The sequence below is a fragment of the Helicoverpa zea genome, chromosome 3 (assembly GCF_022581195.2).
Source record: "Helicoverpa zea isolate HzStark_Cry1AcR chromosome 3, ilHelZeax1.1, whole genome shotgun sequence".
In the NCBI taxonomy this organism is placed as follows: Eukaryota; Metazoa; Arthropoda; class Insecta; order Lepidoptera; family Noctuidae; genus Helicoverpa; species Helicoverpa zea.
The window spans coordinates 7,967,422-7,992,207 of record NC_061454.1 but is presented as its reverse complement, the minus strand read 5'-3'; the positions used below and the strand labels follow the sequence as shown (position 1 = coordinate 7,992,207).

General features: G+C 38.4%; 1 long non-coding RNA gene across 2 annotated transcripts; it reads right to left on the bottom strand.

The window, feature by feature from the left end:
• Positions 1–3,418: 3,418 nt before the first annotated feature.
• LOC124646020 lies at positions 3,419–24,229 on the bottom strand. Of its 2 annotated transcripts, none has more exons than XR_006986296.1 (2): positions 24,059–24,229; positions 3,419–3,825 (listed from the first exon to the last, which is right to left on the bottom strand). It is a non-coding gene; the product is annotated as an uncharacterized LOC124646020 (long non-coding RNA). The 2 variants fall into 2 exon arrangements; XR_006986297.1 differs by lacking the exon at positions 24,059–24,229 and adding an exon at positions 21,313–21,480.
• Between the last annotated feature and the right edge of the window lie 557 nt (positions 24,230–24,786).

Genomic DNA, 24,786 nt, shown 5'->3' with positions numbered 1-24,786 from the left:
TATTGCACTCCATAGGTGTTCATGCAGTAGTTTTTCTAACGCTAGTTTAGCCACGTGTAGGGCTGCCATCTCGAATTTCGCCAAACCCGGACAAACATTAAAAAAACCCGGACATTTGGCGTAAATCGCATTTTTTCACCGAACGAGTACGATTTTTTTTTAAACAAAATAATACCTAATTTGTAATCCATTTACTATTAACATATACTTAAATTCAATGTGGTGCTTCCTTACATGAAAAGTGTCCGGGTTTTCCCCGGACACTTCTTGAAACCCCTCCCGGACGGCCCCCGGACGGCCTCCAAACGAGGACAAATCTGGGGAAACCCGGACGGATGGCAGACCTAGCCACGTGTCGTTTGCAAGTATTAGAAATGTACTGATGTTTTCATGTTTATTTATATCTGTAAAGTTTGGTAACCCACATTATCGATACATTAAATCATCTTATTAATGATGTAAAGACATTCTTACGTAAACAAGTGTTCATCACACTGTAAATACGAGGACATTGTTGCAGCTTTCTATCTCAATATGACTCGTGCAAGATTATTGCATTTAGAAGATAAAAAAATACCTAAGCACTATGGGTTTTTTTCGGAGTAGATAAGTGCTGCTGATTACATAGTTAGTAGTCAGTACTTGCCTATTCTTAATATCCGAGTTGATTTTCACAAAACGGTGGTATCGTGGGTTGTGCTCGAGAAATGCAGAATGTTATGTTTAAGGAGTCTCTAGATTTTAATGAAGTTTGTATCCGTACCATCTACTTGACGTACCTATGGTTATTTCTTATCTTTTTTTTGAAGAGTATTTTTACATAAAGATACACTCTAAGGATAGCTACCTTATATGAACTATATAGCTTACTTCAGTTAAGTTTCAGACAAGTTTTTAGATATATGGCTATGTATTGATTTTTTTGTTTCTTGATAATGAGAAACCTTGACATAATTGTATTAGTGTGCGCAGCAAGTCAGCAATATAGGTATGAGCATCCAATCATAAACTAATGACGTTGTAAGAAGGTATTACTTTTGTTCTTAAACAATATTTAGGTACTTCATGTAATATCTATGTGTCTGTATTTAAGTTGCTAAGCTCCATTTTTTACATGCTCGCTTTTAGCAAGAAGTTTTATGATTTCTCTATACCTTTACCTACCTCCAGATTAACTGTAAATCATGGTAAATCAGTTTCAAGAATTGAATCGATATAAAAACTTCACGATTAGAGTTCCGGCGCTTGTTCAAACATCGATAGCAACTAAGTTGCAAGTACTAAGTACAACATAATGTTCCGTGTAGAACAGCGTCACACGGCGGTCTTAGTAACTCGACACTAACTTGTTATTAGAAATCAAGGCGTCAAGTTCTTTGATAACGAAGCGAAATACCAATAAACGAGATGGATATAATGTCCGTTTATTTGTATGAGTGAACAAATGTTATTGTAACTCGATTAAGTTTTGAATTTATAACGCGGGCCTTTTGAAATTAGATTTTCGATTGTCTTTTGTTAGGATTCATTTTGATGTGCCTTTGTTTAAAGAACACTTTGCTCAATCAAAGATTAAAAATAAATAAATGTTTTAAAGCAACTTGATACGGCTACGAGGACCTACTAAACCTAAGATGAAGGTCTGCCTGACATGATATCAGGGTCTATGTACCTAGTCTTGTCTTGTCCTCTACATAAATACAGCGTACCTACACAGCTCATAAGGCCAGCTAGCAGCCTTCATTTTTTTATGGCTGTATTGATACCTAGGGCTTGTTCTGAGACCTGCAGCCAAAGTGAGAAAAGGGAGAAAGAAGGTGTTAATAAATAAGGCTTCGACTTTCCTTTCTGATATATGTCGGTTATCACTTTTTCTATACTTTTTCACAGTTTTCATGTATCAAATTACATCAAAATCGCACTAAATAAAATAATATTGAAGAAAAAATCATAAATTAAGATATTAATTTTAATTCTCTCTTAAAATGAAAATAACTGTTCATGCGAATATTGGTGTCTGTTCAACGACAAAACTCATTTTTTTCAGTTCAAAACTTTTTCATTCAAATAGCTGAATAAGTGAATAAATTATTTTAAATATAATGAACTTACTACTTTTAATATAATGAAACTTAGCAGAAATATAGCTGACCTGCACCTATGTAGGTACATCAGAATAGCATATAAGTAGGTTATTTTATTCGGCTGCAGATGAAATCGCTGCTGGAAGCTGGTATAGTATAAATCTTGTCATTTTTGGTGATTAAAAGTTGGTAAAATATTCCAGTACAGGACACCTGATTTCGTTCATTCATAAGATATTCAAGTACATAAACCTGGTATGCAATGTATAATGTACCTATAGACTGTTTTGGTAAGATCGTTTAAACCTAATGACACCATAGTAAAAGTTTAGTGTTAACATTTTCAGATGTATTGTGTGCATTTTCCAAAAAAAAAACATATTTTTACGCCTTTGGTATTGAATATTGAAAACGAGCCACATGTATTATATAAATAGATTTAACATGACAGTAAAAGAATCTGTGGTAATGAATCAGTATCGCAATATCAGAGATAAATCCAAGATAAATTGACAAACAATAGTTATAATGTTAAAGTATAAATAATGTTAGAATGGTCCTTTGCAGTGCCCAATTTTCAATTTTATATCCTATACTAAAAACCTACCCAGTTCAGTTATTATAAGTACAATTATTTTGGTTGTACATTTATCAAGCGACGACGTCTGAAGTCAACATAGACAGTCCATATCTCGTAGCAGAGCTACGGGCTACGAGCCGCGGCGTAGAGGGACGCGTGGGCGTGCCCCGGCCCGCCACGCCCCGCCAGAGCGAGACGGCCAGCGCGCCGCCTACCCGCCACGGCCTCGCCAACGATACATTTTCCTCTGAGCAACATCACAGATTTACCTACTCCTCACAAATAAGGCTCAGATTTGAGTAGAAAATATTTGCTCAAATGAAAAGGTTGGAGTATGTATGGGCTTGTAATGGTATGTTCTGAGGGTACAACCACCTCCGCTCTCTCGTACCATCGGCCGCTTATTACAGACCTATAGCGGTACGTAAGTAGAGCCTGTCATGCAAATGGAGGCCTGTTAATGAAGTCGAGGAGAATTATGGGCATTGTTACTGCGGCCCCGGCCATTGTAATGGCCCATTTGGTAGGCGTACATCATAATAATATATGGGACAATTATTTCTACGATGCCATTGGACTGCATTTCTGACCAAGGCTTTTTGGTGACTGCTATTTATTTGGCCTGTCCATATGGACATTACCATATACTTATAGTTTATCACGAAGCCGTACGTACAACGTAAAATATGGCCAGTACTTATACCGGACTATGTTCATGTATATTCATGAAATTATGCTGTAAGTTACACTGAGGTTTTCGCATTTGTTTTCTTTATTGAGCTACATAATTACCCATCACAAAGGTACATCTACGTCTTTCGTTTAAACGTCTTTAGTTATGGACTCTTTACATGTACATTCAGAACTCTATTTCAGACACGAAAAGAGAAAACAATACCTACGCGTACATTAACGTAACTACCGTCGTCACCAAAAATTAATAAGATCATCATTAATGTTGTCATCACAAGTTCCACTAAAACCCTGGAGCAGGTATCACCTTCGTTGTTAGAAGTGTGTTGTGTTGGACGCGGGTGCGACGCCCGGCGCCGTACTGATGAGCCAGCAGCTTCACCGACCGACGCGGCACATTTTTCCAGTGGCAAGGTCGGCAGCCAGTGACGTCACCACTCCATACTTTCCATTTTCACACTAGGTATACTGAAATAATTGTACGAATTGTATTGTCAGGCTATTAGAGCTTATGGTTTTTGACGATGCTTAGTTGTTAACAAATTCATGAAGGCTCTTTAAGTTCCACTCTCCTGATAGAAGTCCTGGTATCTAAAGCAATTATCTTATACGACAAGGTCTAAATAATAATTAATTACCTAAAACATTTAAGGGGAGCAAGTACTGCGAACTAACCTACTACACACGTCAAAATCTGTTTTCAGGAGACCCAGTAAACACCTGAATATCAGTAGGTATTATTAAATATAGTGCAAAATATGATGAATTTAATAATTTGACTAAACTTCGACGATATCCCTGTCTGAAAATCAGTTGTGGCTTGAAAATGATTGCTATTTGGCTATTTCATAAGAATGGTTGGAGGAAAAATAAGACAGCAAATGTCTTGAAAAAAAAAAAAAACACCGAGGTATTGTTCCTACAGTTCGCTGTGATTTCATTCGCATCATCTTCACCTTATAAGGTCCTGTTGACCCAAATTAGGGTAAACGCTAACAGAACTCATGACCTACTTCCATGTCGAAATTCATTCAAGTATTTTCTACAATTTCATTGACAATCATTCCAATATATTTTATTCCAGATTTTTTTTGTGTACATTAAAGTAGTATTCTTTAGTATCTTTAGAAGTCAACAAGTTGAGGCTCACGTATTCGGAAGACACCTGTTAGGAGAATAGTACGGGAGTCGGGAAATGTATGAGAAATCGCTGATGGAGTGTAGTGAGGGGCGAGGAGCGCTTACTCGGAGCTGAGACAGCATTGTGCAGGGTCGGCGGCGGTCGATACTCCCGCACTAGGTCGGCTGCGGCCCATGCTTGATACTTCCAATGTTTTCAAACTGAGGATCATTTTTGGGTGTTTGGTTCATTGTTTTGAGGTCAACTTAATGATTTTGAAATCTATTTCTAAGGGTTATTTACTAAAACTAATCAAAGTATGGGTTTTGATTGCCTATGTCATTACTAAAAAAACGTATTTAACCAACAAAATACCTATGTAAGATTCATACACGTACTAAAACTTCGGAAGTGATATTACTGCTATAACATCAATATTGGAACAGAATTTTCAGTACATAGTTTAAATTTTACGGAGGTTTTCCTATTGAATTTTCTGCTAATCTAAATGATTATATTTTAAAAGATTTTTTTTTCATGAAGACATAAAGAACTACAACCCATTCAGCGCTTGAGACAAAAGATAATGTCCCAAAGAAACACAAATAACAACCAACCAATATGAAAGTGTTATACACAAGGACGTTGTGTTTACAGATTGAATGTGTGAGACTACTATAGAGTAGTAGTAGAGTCGCAAAACAGCTGTGCGGGTGAACACACCCAGTGCTGACGAGAGCTGACGAGGGCTGACTCCGCACGAGCCAGCAGGGTCGGCACGCCGCGCGACCCGTGACCTACTGCCACGCTGTCATACTAGCTAGCTCAATATCTCACGTTTCATCATTCACATCGAATTATCATTAACAGAGATATGATGCAAATTAGAATTACGGGGAATGGTGAAGAACTATATCTGCGAAGCTGAAGGTCCTCAAAGAACATTTTAACAAAGGTCCTTCTCTAACTGTCAATTGAACCCATCCACATCCATTTGTATTCTTATAGCCACGAATAAAGACGGTTCTTCATGAATAAATTAGAAAAGCCAGTGTATTGAACATAGAGAGATCTAGATGAAGTGTGTAGGGGTGTAGCGGGGCTCGGGTGGGGCGCGGGTGGGGCGCGATCCGCTAACTAGGCACTATTGCCAATCGATAGGTCGTTACTTGAGCTGGCGAGCCGCGTCGCCGCCGCCCGGCGGACACGCGCGACTCATCACTTTAGATGCTGCTACGTCAGGTCACTCTCCTTTTCTCGATGTCCTTCAAATTAGCTTTGTAGGTCAGGTTTTCGTTGGTTGAACTCCACGTGGTGTTGTTGACATGACCACAGTTATATCACGTTGCTTTACACGCGACTTATCGCTTAAATTACAATTCTCAGTTACCGGTTACTAAACATTACACAAATCGCTGTGGTAACACATAAAAGCTTATTCGGTAAAATTATGTATAAGTTTAATATTAAATATGATGAGTTTTGCGTGGTGTCAGGTTAAAAGTGCAGCGTTCATGCATTATTATCATCAAGTTAAGTTTCTGGCTACCTATGATTTTACTAGTCTCCCACGTCTTACCATTCAGCAAAAGTATTTGTTTACAAGTCTATAGTCAGTTACCGAGGTACTTATTCACTAACTCTTTAATCTTATCAACTACAATGGGTTCATGGAATTGACCTGCTAGACGTAAATAAGTAGCAGACTGGCGACTCAGCAGACTTTCACTGTCTAAGCCTGAGCGTGCAACTAATTGTGTCAATATGATGATAGGGGACGATGAACCGGAACTTTCAAAGTAATTCGATAGCCACAAATATTTTGTTATTGGACTTCTTTCAGAAGAAGCAAGGTGGTACTTATAAAGTAGTTTAAGAATTTCAGGAACAATACTTATAATTGCGCAAGCTTGCAAAATCTTATTCTGCTGAACAGATATTCCCATGTTAGATAAATATTTGATAAGCGGGCCCGAGATTCCGTTACCGCGAAAAGGGTGATGCTTATGTTTACTTATGCAAAATCTTGACGAGTACATTTTGCATTCGTCTTCCCGCATGTGTTTTATATTCGTTTACTTCGGTCGGTCGAGCTCGTAATCGCCGCCGTGTTTGCGAGGGGAAGTCTGCTGACTGAGCCCCACAAATATATGTCGTAAGATTTAATAGACATGTAATGGATATCTGGATGACGTTTTAAGGATTTGTGCAAACCGAATATGTCATTTCATTTCTGTGTAATTGGAATTTTATTTGCGGGATTTTTGGATCATGCCCTCGTCCTTTCAATTTCTTTTATAATAAAGTCGGCACAATGTGGGTATATTGTTGGCTCTTATCGTTGTGACTATTGGACATATTGAGGTTTTTATTGTTAAGGTGAGTATTTGGCTGGTATTTTTTTACCTAGTATCTTATGAACGTCAACCTTTTTGGTTACCTACAAATACGGTAAACAAAACAAGTTCACGAGAATTTACGTTACTAAAAGGTACAGCACCTGACACGTCTTGCCAAAACATCAAGTGACGGTATTAAATGTGCGAGGTGTGGCGTTAAAGCCGCAAGTGAAGCTCTTTTGAGTCCGTACGTGATTTAAGCATGATTTAAGTGAATTATGCCGCCCTTCAGTCGCGCCGGAGCCCTGCACTCTTTGGAGCCCTGTTTAACGCGTCGCGGGAGTCGCATCAAAGACACTGCCTTCCATCATGTTAAATAGTGTGGAACGAACTTTTATGGAGTAAGCGTTTTCTTACTAGTGTTCAATCAATTTATAAATCATTTACCTGAAGTTATGTCGAGCAATATTTTTAGTTTTATTTATATGTTCTGACTGAGTCAGGTATAAACAAAGTAAAGCGATATACTGTTTTATAGAGAATAATTACATCTCATTGTTGACATTAAAAAAAAAACACAGGAACATGAATCAATGTTCGTACTAATATATAACATAGAATATTTTTTTGTACATGTGTTTATCATTCATTCAGTACAATTTTATTTAAGGGAAATATTCACAAGAGATCCGTTTCCACACAGCGAAGTGCGATGGTTGGGCGAGCGATGGGCTCACGCCGTCGGCACCGCAGGGTTCCACCGCAAACACGATTGTCGTCAAACGAACCGGCAGACCAAGCCTGCTGCACACCTGCCGACTATTTCCATACACCACCATGTTCTACTGCGAAAATACAAAGCTTTATTCACGCACACACTAGCATGACCCGTTGACTTCATATCGCAAGTGGATTTCGTGGGAGTCCCCGCGGCTTCTTCGTAGAATTTGTTAAACAGATGTGTTTGTGTGCGTTTGTCTCTTCTTGTAGTTGTTAATCACTACTGATGTACTAGATGCCTCAACTCCTTGATGAATGCAAATATGTTCACAAATGTTCAGATAACATTCAAGCAGGTGCCTACAGTCGGTGACAACTCTGCGGGAGATGGAAGTCAAGTGTTTTATAATTTTGGAGGGATTTCGTCTTACATTTCAATGTAAAATTAGTACTGGTAGTGCATGTTTCCGAGATATATTTTATTGTCTAAGTTAATATTATGCGTGTTATATTGAAATTCTATTGTTTAAAACGAATAATAAATGATTCGTTCTGTAAACAATATTTATGCAACATTTGTCTTCAGCACAAAACAACAGACAAATCCTACTTATATTATAAATGTGAAAGTTTGTGAGAATGTATGGATGTATGTTTGTTATTCAATCACGCAAAAACGGCTGGACCGATTTGATCGAAATTTGGTATATAGATAGGTGATACCCTGGATTAACACATAGGCTACTTTTTATCAACACATCACGCGGGCGAAGCCGCTGGCGGAAGCTAGTATGTCATAAATTGCACATTTTATAGCAACTCTTGATAATTTTACCAAAAGCCATGCGTAGCAACGCAGCGTAGCACATGGTGTAGCACGTGATAACCAAAAACCCACAACTTTACAAAACTTCATAAAATTATTATTCTATAAACAATATTTAGGTATAAAACATTTAATATCTATGTGAAACAATGTAACGTATTTACATATCGGCCGGCACGACCAGATCAAATTGCAGGCGACATCCTGTTCGCGGTACTGCCTGAGGAACCATTCTAGGAAGCGTGACTAAGTTTCGAAACCAACTTAATATACCTCTTTATCGTAGTAGAACGTCAATTAAGATATTAGCATTGTTTGTTTTTATATAGATCCAAAAATTAATGAAAAAAATACTTAAAGGTCTCTACACACAGCGGCAGCCACATTCTCTCCGTCCGTCCTCCGAGCCTTTTTCCCAATTATGTTGGGGTCGGCTTCCAGTCTGACCGGATTCAGCTGAGTACCAGTGCTTTACAAGAAGCGACTGCCTATCTGACCTCCTCAACCCAGTTACCCGGGCAACCCGATACCCCTTGGTTAGACGGCAGGCACATACTCTGCAAGTAATAATTTGCACATTTTATCAAATGAAGGCAACAATAGCAAGCGATAGTGTCATAAAGTTTGTATGGTTTCAGTTTCTGTTAGATCCTAAACTACTAACTACCTATGTGTTTACATTGACTCAAGAACAATCTGTACTAATTTAAAAAAGAGGGAGAGAATGAAAGGAACTTTTATTTGTTTGTATCCTAAAGTAGTTTTAGAGCTACCTAAGTTGGAATCTTTCTTATAAAACTAAAATTAAAGGAGAATAAATGGTGTTCTATCTACTGTAAGTAGAGTACCACAGGTGCCTTTTTGCAGTCGCATTCGAATCCTCTTGTATTAGGATGAATTAATAATCAGGAAGGTAGGTAACTGTGAACCGTAAAGGGTGTTTAATGAAGGTATATTATGAATATTTTTCCCATAGCCTTGTCTTTACACCTTTCAAATTATAACTTCTTGATATTTCTTCCATCATGACCGCCACACGTGTAGCCTTTTTATTGTCTACAAACATGCGTCCAATGCTGGGTCACTATGATTTCCCTGACGTGACAATTTGTGCCTCCGTCGTTCCGGAAGCGCGGCCTCTGCATTGCGTAAGTGTGGCAACACCGATTGACGTACGAGTTTATTAATTCTAATTAATATATACACGTATTGTTATATTTTTAGCAATCAATCTTTGCTGTTGATCACGCGTCTCCTGTGTGATTTTGTGTAAGAATGCAGCTTTAGTGTCCGCTTGCTTTGATTCTGTCTCTTTCACATCTTAAATTCATCCTCTGAAATTGCAAGAAAATACAGGCTAAGGCGGCGCAAGAATATCAAGCATCTAGCGCTGTACTTTCTATACTTATGGCGAGTTGCACCATTTATCTAACCAAACCATAACCAGTCGTGATTGCCTATTGGTCAAATCTGCCATTTGACAACTGAAAACGTTTGGGTTATCGTTATAGGTCAATGATGCAAGTCACCTTTAGTATAATAAATAATCTGAATCCGAATGTTCTTGCAAAGCCCTTCGGAAGTAAAAACTTTTTTCAACACATGATTGTTTCATTAGTAAGTCATAAAACAACAAAGTAAAACAAGGATCGTCACACGGTGCGGATAAGGCACGGTGTCCGGTTCGCACAAACACTTCGTCGGCGCGATCTGATTGCAAGGCTCAAGGTGATGGTTTCATAACATGGCAGACAGGAATCCTCCTACACATGTTACATTGTAATGTAAGCAAGCTTTATCGGAACGTATCCGGTGCAGTAAGGTAAGAATATACCTGCATTGTTTTAGTTGGTATGTTCTGTTTTTTTTTTTGGTATGGCATCTCAGTTCAGCCTTGGAGGCCGTGTACGACTTAACCGGACTATTCCCTGTGGATGCCTAGAATTTAAGGCCTCCAGCCAGGGGCAAATATATTTTGGTTGTGGAATGGAAGATAATATACGGAGTAAGTAGTCCCTATAACTAGGTATTCTTTAAGAAATACATAAATGAGAAAAGGCGTTTGCTTATTACCTACACTGTTTCTGTACCTCACTGGCTTTAAAGTACTCTGTTGACTAACGATCGAAGATTTCTTAACCAAAGCTCTGACTTAACTTCATCTTTGCTTCATACAGTAACTTACTTGATACTGGTACAGTGAAGTACCAACATATGGGTTCCAGAAGTTAATTGAGAACAGTATTTAAGCTCAAATTCTACACCTAAACAGTTTCACAACTTAATTAATTAACCATACAATAACTGTTTTACATAAAACGGCTCTCTCAGTGAAAATGGTTAAACAAATCGAAATAGCTGAGTGATAAATGATCGCGAAACAAGTGTTCAATCAGCTTGCGGTCGAGCTAGGGCGGAGGGCACACCTACCGCGTAATCGCGCCGGGGCTCATTGGGCACGGCGGCACAAAACAATTGGGCCCTAATGACCCCGGGAACAAAGCTATGCGTAACGATCGAATTAATGTTACCTAAAGGGTAATTTGATTGTTAGTAAGTCATGTTTAGTTGTACGATTGTAAGAGGAGGTAACATTGACATTAATTCGCGAGACGCGCTAGGATGTGAACGATACTGCAAATGTTTTAGAATAAAGCAGTTTGTGTAGTCAACAGCCTACTAACACCCATAATATAAATGTGAAAGTTTGTACTTATGTTTGATACACTTTCACGCTAAAATGCGATGAACTTTGATGAAACTTGTCTTTAATGGAGCATATCAGAATAACGTATAGGCTACTTATTATCCACGGGAAGTAGTTTCCTCAGGACCTCGGGTGAACCCGCTACTGCAGGCTTGTATTCGGATACATAGCCTATGTAACATAGGTATAGCTTATGTATCATGACGCAATGATAACAACAATAACTATATTTCTTTTGCCCAAACTGCGCGTTACGAACCGTTGACTGTGCTATAAATAAAATTAATTAATTGATTGGATTACTATTACAGTGGCTCATATTACAATAAACAAAAACGGCCAAGAGCGTGTCGGGGCACGCTGGCGTAGGGTTCTGTATTTTCATGATTTTAGATATTATTCTCATACTCGAACACGAGACGGAAAAAAATCGAATGCGAAATAGCCCAAAGAACAGCGCAGTGACATCTCTATGGAGAATTGGGTTACCAAATTATAAAAACTAGATGGTTTATGTAGGGTGGTTGTAGGTATATGTTGGAGTAGCAATTTAGGATTGCGTAAAACCGATTTTAATATCTAATTATTTTCTTATTTGAAACAAAATCCGTCTTACCACAAAAACTTTTTAACGTCAGTTTAAGACTTGTCTAAAAAAATGACAAATTATGACGTTGCCATATTGGTTCATTTTGCAGCCACAAATTTTTTAGACAAGTGTAAAACAGGTGTTAAAGTTTTTGTAGTAAGGCCAAATATGTTTAGGATTATAAAATATATAGGGCCTTACTACAAAAACTTTAAACCCTGTTTTACACTTGTCTAATAAAATTTTGGCTGCAAAATGAACCATATGTCAATGTCATAATTTGACATTTTTTTAGACAAGGCATAAACTGACGTTTAAAAGTTTTTGTGGTAAGACGGTTAATGTTCAAAAAATTACAATTGATTGGTGGAGTAACTTTAGTTCCTACTCAGATTAAATTAAATACTTTTGCACATACAAAAATAAGGACATTCGTGTATTTATGTAAATACTTTAACATTCCTACAATAAAATATTGCGACATTTGCATCTAAAGCTGAAATGATTACAGGGCAATATCGATTCGATTGTTATGTTTATATTGCTACGCTAAAACTTTTTTGTAATAATTGCAAAATTATAATTTTATTAATTAATTAGGTAACTATGTCGCGAGGTTGTTCACCCCAGTCAACAAGAGTTAGGAAGTATCACAAAGTGTTCAGAGAAAGTAGTTCGATTCCCAATTATTAAGCAGACATTACAGAACCCTTTTGATAAGTTTATGTGCAAATAGAAATCCCCATCTAATTAAGTTTATAACAATCTCCTAGCCGATAACAATAGCTACATAATTGATTGTTACGTGTGCCAACTAAGTACCCGAGATAGGTGACAGGCGTTGAGCCGCGACCGGTGGCTAATCCAATCACGTAATTGGACTTAGATTTATTCAATGACCGGGTAATGAATACTACGCCTGGCTTCTATGGGATACTATATTTATATGATACATTCAAATGTTTTCATGGGCCACGGAAGAAATATTTGTAAGGTTTTTGTCAAGACGACAAAACAGTCAATGTTTTGTGCTTATTATTTTATAGTTATAATCTACCTTCCGCTCCATCAAAACTTTTATAATTAACGCCAAAATTAACAGCCTTCAGGATAGGATAGGTACACGAGTAGTTTTCCTGAATACTAATAAATAAATAAGCAAAGCTTCATAAGCTGTACTTTAAAGGCTTCATCCACCTACGATTTATAAACGACTCTGAAACTTAAGTAATAGACTAAAATAAGAATCTTGACTCCTACCCTAGCTTTGTCTAGTGACTAGACTCTAGTCTAACTGAGTTGTAATTGCCTATTGTACATGTTTATAGGAATGATTTTTATCCTGGAAATCGTTACTCTATCCATAAAGTGTCAATTAAAATGCAAAATGGACGATAACAAAGTAAATTAGTTATATTAAAGGAATTAAGGTTGTTCCGTCACCCAGTGGCAGGAGGCGTTGATCATCGAGCTCGGGGCGGGGTCCCGAGACACTGACGACTCATTAGCACCGGGTCGTGTGCTGGGGGCACATCACTCATCAGCCGAGACAGCCGTGACGACTTATCGAACTCCTTTCTACTATCTGATAGTGATTATCTTTGGTTCTTTAGGCCTTGTTGTTTATGTGCCGTAGATAAAGATGCCTAGGACTCCCCAATGCATTGGCACTTCAATTGTTAATTCGCTTATGTTGGCACATGACGATGTGCCTATAAAGTTTGGTGTAAGATCCTTCGAAATTTGAAAAATCGGATATTTTCTATGATTGAATACAAAAAATACACAATAACCTAAATCTGACTGAAAATTCATCGCAATTTAGTATTTAACTTCTTGTATGGTTAGGAGAGCCTTATTATCATTTATGATATGTATGACAGTTTCAGTACTTAAAGGGTGAAGGGTGGCGACTCACGTAGTGCTGCCCTACCTCTAACAGAATGCAGTGACAGACCAATTGGCTTCGTTAGAGTCGCTGTCTCCCATGACACCTAGTTATGATATTGATATCAATGTGATTATAACTTGACTACACGTTAAACGTAATTCAAGTTAATAAACTAGGTATGTAAGTTTCAATCAGATAGCAAAAGGAATATGCATGTAAACAGCACACTAAACTTCCACCAGTTTAATAAATCGTCTTGTTAGCAACATATTTAGAGAATAAAACTGTGATGATCCCAATCCATTACTAAATTATCTTACAAAGTAGCGCAATAAATATAGATATCTGTCTGTATTGATGCAGCGAGCGGAGACAATATTTACTGGGCTACTCCCCTGGTCCTGCCGAACGGAAACTTATAGTTTTCTTGAGGCGCCCGCCGAATAAAATACTGCTGGTCGGGACATAAATCAGATCGCGTCCGTGGTCGCAGCCGGCGCGGAGACGCCGCCCCCGACCTGACGCCCCGCTACATTTTAATAACAGGACTCCGCCATAAATGGTCACTGACAGATTTTATTTCAAACTCGTATATTATCTCTCCAGTCGCAAACGGACTTCTTTTATTAATATTTGTTCAGTTAGGTCCTCTTCGCCTTACCTGCTGACTTATTGGACACACATACACATGGGCCGATTTTTGAAACAATATGAATTTGAAAACCTCGATGGCGCAATGGTCATCATGCCGGACCGCCGGACCTGAGGTCCCGGGTTCGATTCCCGGTTCGGTCGACATTTGTGTGATGAGCATGCTTGTTGTCCGTGGTCTGGGTGTTATGATATGTATTTATAAATATGTATATATGTAGCTATATGTAGTTTATCAGTTGTGTTAGCACCCATAACACAAGTTAATAAATAACTTACCATGGGGCTAACCGACCGTGTGTGAAAAAGGTGTCCCGACATTATAAAAAAAAAAAAAACCTTCTGATGTTCATGAAAATCTTAAAAGAATATATTACTTCTTTCTTAACATGTTAATACTTAGTTTTATTATATTTTATACCTTCACAAATAAGTAGATACAGGGTTAAAAATATGTCTATTATCTCGAAGACTGATGTAACCAGAAGAGACACTAACCTAATTACGAGAAGGGAAGAAAACATAGGGTGCCTAAAAATATAGAGACTGCCCCTAAGTACCACCTTCACCGACACCTGCAGACTACAACAATGTCACGACGCGACGCACAAATAAGTTCTGATGAGAAAATCCGGCGTCTCCTCATACGTAACATAGTTGGAGTTCTAAAATTATTAATATCGGAAATGGAAAGTTTCAATAAGTGTAGATATGTATCGGTGGTGGCGGGTGTTTTATGGGCAGTTTTAGTGCGCTGGCCGTCGCCAACAATAACGGTGACCGCAAGGGTGTCGCGGGGGTAAGTCACAGCTGTTTTTTACACGTTCTTATACAACCTTTACCTCAGGATGCAGGAACTGTGAAAATCTTTGGCGAGTTTCCTTGTATTGTTAGTATAGGAATTTTGTTTATGTAGGCGTAGTGTTTGATCGTCATAAGATATTTTTTGTGCTGAAACAAAGATGACAAACAAAAGATCTGAAAGATAGAGCTATGCTGATTAGCATGCAATACAAATGTAAGTAAAGGTTTTCAGAATTTTGATAAAATATATGCATATTGACAAATTGTAAATCACCACTTGTCTATATACATATCTAGTAATTTCTATTTAATAGCCTTTCTTGTGTCAGATGAAGGAGAAGTCGTGTCCATAGAATTTTTGTTCCAAAGTGACCGTGGCCATTACAATAAAAATATTAAAAACCGCATAAGTAAGAGGCGGAGGTCGTCGGCAGTTCGGTGCAAATGTCGCCCCGGACACTTACATTATTCCTTAGTGGCCCAGGGCCGGCCAGCGCGGGGGGCCGCTCGGCCCCTGCACCTATTATCTCGATACTTTAGATAGTCACCGGGACATTCACGGTCTCCGATCGTTCTCACAAATGACCGGCCATTTGTCCAGATCCGATTAATCATGATTGTGTTTGTGTTGTGCCAGTACTATAAAAATATAATCCCTTCTTAATATGAGCAACTCAAACGGAAACTGATGAGATTCGAAGACGTTGAAAAGGATTGAATTTCATCAAAGGAAGTCATTATAAACGTATTTGGTCTGAAGGATTTTCTAGGAATTATATCGGACTGTTTGGTAGTTCTTGAAATTAATCTAACGGATTATTTCACTTCAATGGCTATGAATCACATGGAAGACAAGCTTCGGATATTGGTTGTCTGCAAAAACCTTACAAGGTAGCCACCATAGACTGACCGGCAGGTATCCTGTAGTAGGGGTGCGGATTCAAAATTAAATTTATTACTGATGCAAAAGTATTGTACATGTAAAACTCAGGATCTTCGAGCAAATGGCCATGTTCCTATGTATATATTTTAGGGCGTACAGCAGTTATATGATAATGAAAAGACATTTGAATGACAGAGGCACTTCTATAAAATTTTGCTAGGCTCGACGTTATCTGGTGTTACTGATTGGTATTTTCGAGTAGGTAAATATATAACACAGTCCACCTCATTTTTTTAAGTCGGTTATTAAGACAATATATAACAACTTTTAAATTTACCAATAAATGCACGAGTATGCAACTGGAGACACACACAAAGTGCTGACTGAGGAAATGTTGTCATTGCTATATGACACTTGGTTGGCAATAAACATTGAATTCACAGTATTGTTTTGTTGTAATGCTCTACCTGTACTTATGGATGGTTGATTATTTATTTTATAACTTTATTAGTATTTGTATCGTGTCTTATAGGACTCTCACATAAAGTGCATACCTACCTGCGTAGGTAGCATTTACGTATTTGAAGTAATTTCCAAGATTACTTAATTTGATACATTAACCTGAAAGTCATCGAACCTGAAATTGCCATCACTTTGATCGTCTACAAACTGAAAACCTCTAAAAACTAAAATGATACAATTTTGTACATTTTGTGTTAATTATACGCCTTGGTCACTCCGGTTTGCATAGGTAATTGGAAAAACTATATAAAGATAAACTGTATAAGCATCGGGAAATGGATGTGCTGGCATAAGAAAGGGTTTCTGTATTTCTGATTGAAATGCAAGCAATAAGTTTAGAGCGACAATCAATAGTGCGATAGTGCGATTGATGCGTGCAGGGGAGTCCGTTCCGCTCGGCTGTGTCTATCGAATGAGCCGATTGGGGATGCCGTTCTGCTCCATTATACCTCGCAATAATCCTCATAGCAATGTACATTGGCTTGTACCACCGGCTTTACTTGAGATCGCATAAAAAGAAATATGATATTACGGCTTTATGGTACGGACAAGGCTTCTGTCTGACTTACAAGATGAGGACTTATTTCAGGTTTTGGATTGCCTGAAAATCAAGTTTGGGCTTAAAGGTGGGTTAAGAAATAATATCCCATAAACAAGTTCAAAGCACCTTTAATATTATCTTAGTGTATGTATACCAAAGCATTTGCAAAATAATGCTTTGCTGAAGGTATGCAGGAGCACAAAGAGTTTGCCACGTTTAAAATGACATTAACATCATACAGTAACGTGTTCCAGCAGTTGCTTGGAGCGCCTCTCTCACGGGCTGCGCTCCGCTGAACCCTGATCCTATCATAACGCAATCGCATATCGCCCACGTTTTTAGGACGACAAAGTTATATGTGCAAACACGATGTCAAATCTCCACCTTATACCCTTGACGCAAGAGTGAAAGTACACACATCGGAAAAACTTAGTACCTTGTCAAAGAAGCAGTAAAAATGTGCAGATATTTACGTTGATAGCGTTCCAGCAAAGAAGTGGAGTAGATACGTGAACTCGATCAGGGACCATAATAACCTAAAGCTCACGTTATTCCTTCGATAAATGTAACGTATGTATCCGCAGATTGAAAACAATCTTTTCGTGAGTTATTACATTTTTGGATATTCATGGGGATCTTAGAATGTTATTGGAAGCTTAAGTAAGGAATGCTTTAAACTGGATAGGTTTTTAATTATTTTAATTTTGAACTTTTCCAAGTGACATAATGCAGAAAATACTTAAATTACAATAACGAAGATTTAAAAAAAGTACAATTAATAAAAACCATGACAGAGCGTTTGTTAGAGGCCGCAAAGTTGTATGTAGCATTTTGTTTTGAATTTGAAACTATCAAATTCTTGATAAATGGTAAATATAAAGGCAAATGTGCAGTTTCTGGCCTGCATAAGAACATTTTGGAAACGTATGTGGGCGGGCATTTGTTCAGTACAAGTGCCCGAATTAAGGAAAAAATATAAGGAAGTCCACAAAACCATAAAATATCCCCCTAAGCTTCCGCTCACCGATAATCCCTTTAGCGAGGGAAAAACTTCAAAAGTTTGTGCGGGCTTCTGGGGTCCTGAATTTTTGATCTCTATTAAATTGTTTCAAATCGTTTAACTTGTCGCGGCTCAATCAGTGCGCGCCGCGTGCCGTGGCGTGCGATGTCGCGCCGCACCGCGCCTCGCCGCGTCTCTGCTTCACGCTCGCTGCGCCGCATACTGATGCTGAGATTGCGTTCAGCTCACGCTTGACGCGTACGACGCTTGGTGTAACGCCTTCGTGTGTGCATTCGCCGTGACCAACTATAATTTTCCACTGTTGATGATTGGCTTCATAAGCACTTATTCAATAGTTGAGTTTGACTTCAACCTGAAAATTATATAGTTACGCGGAAAATGTCAAAAGAAACTCTGAAATTAAATATAATTGCAAAATGCTGCAATGCTTCATAAATACAGTGTGCAACAAATACAATTTATTAGAAACCAATTAATTACGTGAAAGCAAGGCTTTGTTTTTAGATGTGCACAATTATTATTTTATCTGTTATACAATATCGTATGACCATAAATCGTTGATAGTAACGGTAGGTGGAGGGTCGGCGCATCACGGCAAAACTGATTTATTCACTGGTGATATTTTATAGCGCAGTTTGTTCCGGCCGTTATTGTATTAGGGCGGCTGTTTGTTACATCGCCTTTGCCCTCGCCCCCTGACATATAGTCTGACTTTTCTTTTAAAGTCTTTAATTGTTTTCTTTGAAAACTTTAGGATATAGTTAAGGGCTAATGGTTTAAGGTGAATTATATTAAGTTCAGAGATAAAACAAGTAAGTATATATATTGTTAGATATGAATCCTCCTTGCTACCAACCTGGCCTGACCGGGCTGGTATAGAAGAAGAAATTATGACGGATGGAAGGATGACGGACGTTGAAGATGTCACATCGTGATCCTATAATTAATTATCGTATTTGCATATATATTATTGTATTTGCTATTCAAAGTTGGCTTCTGCTAAATCCTTTGTAAGAAATAAACCTTACCAGGTTAAATGTTTATAGACGTGTGTTATTCATTTTCAAGTACCACTTCTGATCTGACCTCTTAAGAATATAGTAGTATGCTAGATGTGTTATTATCTCTGATGTGTCAGGTGTCACATAGTTACGAGACTTCAAATTCCAAGCAAGCTTATTTAGTTTTCAGGTATATTCAGTTTTCTCTACCGAGTCTAAAAGACGAGTAACTGTGCACAGAGGTTAGTCGAAAAACTCGCAGAACATAGTTTTTATGCAGTTCAGTGATTTTTGATAATGCAATAGTTTATTGCAGAAACTAAGTTCTAGTAATTATAATCAAATAAATACACATCTCTTTTGATTTGATCCGGCTACCCTTCTCATGAATTGACTCCCTTAAAATCGTTTTAAACTTCATAACTGGCGCTCAATAAAAAATAACGTTTCTGACTGTCCCCCAAATTTTTAAATTGCGTGAAATTAAATTTAGAATATACTCTTTATCCCTCCGGAGTCTGACAAATAGGCGAGAGCAACGACGGCGCGATTTAGCCATGCTGTAATTGGTTTTTTAATGCGGGACTCGCGAAGTACCGAAGTACCACCTTCCGCTTTATCAAGTGAATACATTATCAAATTGTTAGGCGGTCGACGCGTCCCCCGAGCCATGAATAAGAATCAAATGCGTTCGCGGTTCACACACCAGCCGACCGCAGCGGAGGGGTTGCAAATTAGCGATTCCGTTTTACCAATTCGCATTTTAACGGATGATAAATACAAATTAAACCATAACACTTATTGTTATAGTTTAAGGGAGTGAATTTATTTTTTTATCTTGTATTTTTTAAGATTTGGTCTTATGAAAAGTCAATCTAGTTGCACTCCAAAAAGTAAGTATGTCCCATGAAGAAGAATTACATCTTTTATGTTCTTGATTGCCAGGAAATAAAGTAAAATGTATCTAATGTTTTATTATTCCACCGATGTTTCTTTTTTAACATATAAAACGACTACTACATTGAGTGATATCGACAGGGGTTCGACTGATAGTGCGGATGGAGGGCGCATTAAATTTGACAAGCGAAGATATTCAAAAGGCATGTATGGGTGTACGTTTTCACTGTAGAATCTCAAGTTGACATTGTTAGTGTTGTATTTATTTTATTAAAACAAGACTACAAACTATGTACCTAGGCTTACATAGATGAATGTATGCTATGTGGATTTTTTTGTTCGTTCTCCCGTTAAAATTCTGTCGAAGTATTTATTTATCGTGACGTCTCACTGCTGAGAATGGACTCGTGTCATCTTCTCGCGGCAAGATCGTCTCGTGAACCCGGTCACGTCCGGCGTTCCGTCCGATCCGTTCTCTGACACTACGCCTATTGCAGAGAGCTCTGATAACGAGCCTATTGCCTGCCAACTAACATTCACCCTCATGAACTAACTTACATTATATCATTCCATCAAGTTTGCTGCATAAAACCTATCAAAACTTTATTGATTTGTTTGTAGTTAAACAATTCTAAATTTACTTTCATTCTTAAAAAATAACACGTAAAAAGCGTGGCGGAACAGTTATCCCTCACATAAAGATGGCTAATACAGTTAGTATGGGAAATCTATGCGCACAACCGGGAACTTGTCTCCGTGGTTAAGTGGCCCATTCGCGTGCAAACGAGCGCGCACTTTAAAAATAATAAAACCCCTTCAATATCTATGGTGCTGGAGCTCTTTCAGGGAACGTGTACTGTATAGCATCACTAGCTACTTTTGGGGGTTACTTTACAATGGATCTTTGATGGTAACAATTTCCTGTTTTTATTATATTTTTGAAAAGTTATTTCAGCAAAATCATATGCGTTGCACAGTATCAGCCTGGCATCTGTGATTGTATTAGAGTGGTTACACACGGAGCGCCCGTTGTGTGCACAAGCGATCAACTGACCAAGGAGGTCGCGCAGTGTAAATACTGCCTAACTAACCGTCGCATCACACCTCCGTGGTAGTTTTAACGTGATTTCGAATGTTCTATTGGGTTTATTAAATAAATATTTGATTTCGTGAAGCTTTTTAGCTTTGAAAATTTGAAAACAAGGTGAAGAAGGCTAAGCAAGGCGGTCAAAAGCACAACTTTGGTTTTCGGCCAAACTAAAGTTTTAAAACCAAAAAAACCTTATAATCCAAAAATAGTTACAATGCATATAAAAATAGAGATAATACCAACATAAATCCCACACAAATAAAAAATAGAAGACATGGAACTCGAATAAAGTTCTCCATAAAGGCAAGCAAATGTACCTGTTTAAAAGACAAGAATATAAAATACGTTCAAACCTTGTTACAGAAGAAACAGACCCGTATTTCCCTTATTCGTTCATGTGACGCGGCACCTCTATCTAGTTAGAGCGGTGCACACGGGAAAAATGAAATATAGAGGCAATCCAAATAGATTGTTATCTACCCGCGTGTTTACCGGTGACACCGAGCACGTTCGCGCTAACAAGCGACCCTCGCGCCTTAAAACACGAACAGCGGTGACAGACTCCCTCAGCACAGTCCCTAACTGCACGACACCGACGCAATTTGACAGCAGTGCTCGTGACAGGTGGACGCTCACAATTTTATTCTACCCTACTAACACAATAAAACTATTTGTTGACCACCGCGAAATAAGTGTCTCTAAAAAATCTTCGCAAATAATGATCCCCTTTATGTAATACCTTCTGTGAGCCATCAATTAAAATACTCATAAAACATTTCTATCAACAACCATAAAAATTAATGTCACCGATAGCACGCACCTCCTCGGTATTAATTCGTCGACCGTAGCTAAAACTATAAACGTCGGTTAATCCCATGTATCATAGCAGGGTGGTCATTGATTTGCTGCTATCGGATGGTCCCGGTGACTTATTGTCGGTCCCCTCGCGTCTCGCGCCCATTACCTCCGTGACCAACCTCCGTGGACGAATCAAGTCCTCTAATAACTGCACCTTTGATACACCTCGTCTTTCCCTAACGTCTCACCATTCGTTTTGTGACTAATTGAGCGTAGGCGTGGTAGATTTCAGTTTATTGCCCGTACTTTATCACTAGCTACAGCAATGTGGGTTCGCTTTTCTATAAGGAATGCAAATAGACTGGATGTATAATTCAATTATTATATTGTTGCAAACCTGTAGGTAGACAAAGCGCGATAAGAGAATTACAATTCATCATTAGCATAATCCGGCGCGGGCGCAAAACAGATAGCGGTAAGGTGCTTAGGTAAATTAACTAAGCGCGTCTACGACGCCGCTACGCTCGTAGCGCGTAGTCGTCGCTCGTAGCCTGGAGCTTTATCAGCTTTATTGACGCGTCACTTTAATATTTTCACTCAATTTGGTTGGATGATAACAATTAAGTTATTTTTAAGTGTAAAGTTTTAAATTAATATTAAATGGTCACAATAAACGTAATGGTTTTCGGTTAAAAATTTTTCGCCAAAGTTGTCATCAATATTCTGTAGTGTTATCTGTGCTGAAATACATGCGTCAGTAAAGGTGGGCGTGTGCAGTTGTGATTGGATTAGGTTGGTGGTATGTTGACGAGCCCCGCGGGACCGGTGCTACGACCCACGGCCCACGGCGATGCACTGACACCTCCGCCACGTTCCTTATACCACTGTCCAACTCAATACATATAAAACTCACTACTGAAGGTCATTCACTCGTAGCTCATAAAACTTAACGAAATTGCCGTTTTTTTATTATTCTTTACAGATGATGTCCGTCATAAAGCATACTACTACGTTCGGGTTTTAGTACTGTATCGTAGAGAATGTCATTTAGCGTTAGTGTCGTAGGATGTGCAAGGGATTTGTAGCTATTTAAGAAAATTATTAGGTGCAATTACGCAGCTTGTTGTGCGTGATTGGAATGCTTGCGGGGCAGGGGACTTGCGAGGGTCCGACGACAAATTCTTACAAATTAATACATCTATCCGGGAGCCTCGCGACCGCGATACGTGCGGAATACTTTATTATCCCATCTGAACAATTCTCTCGAGACACTGAATTAACGATAAAGTGCTACTGGATAGTTAAGTGACAGATTTAAGAAAATATTTAAGAGGACAGAATGTTATATTCCTTCAAGTATGTGTAGGTTGATACAACAGTACGAAATGACAAGTTCACTGCACAGGTTATCTCTAGATGCAAAATAGTTTTAAGTTAATTTGTATAGGTGATAGAAAATTTAGCTTTGTTGCAGATGAGATAAGGCTACAGAAAATAACTTTGAACAAGATGAGCAGAGGCACTTCGCCGGGTGACAGGTCGCGGACTAAAAAATGAAGACGACATAACAATTGAGTATAAGTGTGTTGTAGCAGACAATGCCGCAACATCGCGGGGAATTCTATTTCTAATCTGTGAGTATAATCTGCAGCGTCAGCGCGACAGTGCAATATGCGTCGCCCGCCGCCCGCCGCCTTCACACTCGTTGTTTCGAGAGCAATCGAGGCGCCAATAAAAAAGGCGATCGTCGCCCCGAGCCCGGGCACCGACTTATTTACAGAACACCCTGCCGATGCTATTTATTTTATTGACTGCCATTTGCCCTGACTTTTATCGCTGCCCACTTCCCGGATAAAACAACAGCATCAGGTAAAGATTGTCCAGCAGTAACTGCCTCCGTGATACGGGGTCGTCGCAGTAATCATGATAACTTTACTCGAACCAATTCTAATAAAGACAGTTCACATTTGTTCAACGATTCCCCGATAAAATTCTTTGCTATTGTAATGGTAAATTTAAACGCATTTTTTTATTTATTTTTTCGAAGGAGAATAATGGGGTTATTATAATATTTCATGTTATTTTTAAACTCCCTTTTTTATGAATGACCTTTTATTTATTTTTGTAATCTAATTCATATTTTTCAATCATTTCGAAAAACTAATTTATTTTAACGTCCCTTATGAAAATATAATAAGTTGGTAACTGTACGGTGTGCAAAAAATGGTATCACAGTGACTTATACACTATAACACAAGGCATAAAATAATAAAACATAAAATAACAATAAAATTCACTTACAAATGTTAGGTAATTTGTTTTATTGCTGGTTGCCGTGTAGAGGCGCCCGAGACCGCGGGGCCGGCCGGTGCGGCAAGGGGTGACTGCCATTTTCCACACATCATTGCATCGGGCCGCAGATTTATTTGCATGCGGGCCGCTGACCAGGATCCATTACAGCCATTATCATGCTATCTGATCAACCGGCACGAGAGTTATGGCGCCCTTGTTTTTCTTAACTACATGAAAAATGCCAACAAAGGAAAACCTGAATATTTAGGATACAGGACAGAGGGAATTGGTAATAGGACGGGTTATAGCTTCCGCTATATTTCTTTTATTCTTGTTCCTGTTGGCAAGGAACGGAGACTGAAAAAATATTCCTTCTTGTTTAGGGTAAATAAATACAATTAGAATAATAGAGTTCGTTACTAAAACAATCCAATTCATCTCAAGCGAAGTAATGAGTGCACTTATCTAATACAGATTAGCTAACGTATCAAAGTCTCGTAAGGGAAGTTGTGCGAACTTCTCAAAGTTAACATAAGTCGAGGAAAACTCGGTAGGGCGGGAGGCTATTTGCTGCGTTTCATTCAGATTTATGCCACGCGTCCACTGCTTGCTCAATACAGATAATGAACGGGGCGGAAACTATAAATCTACAAAAGTTGCGTAATGGCGAAGAATCGGGAAAGTAAAATAAACATAATAAAGTGTTTAAGCTGGTTAGTTTAGTCGTCGAAGTTCAC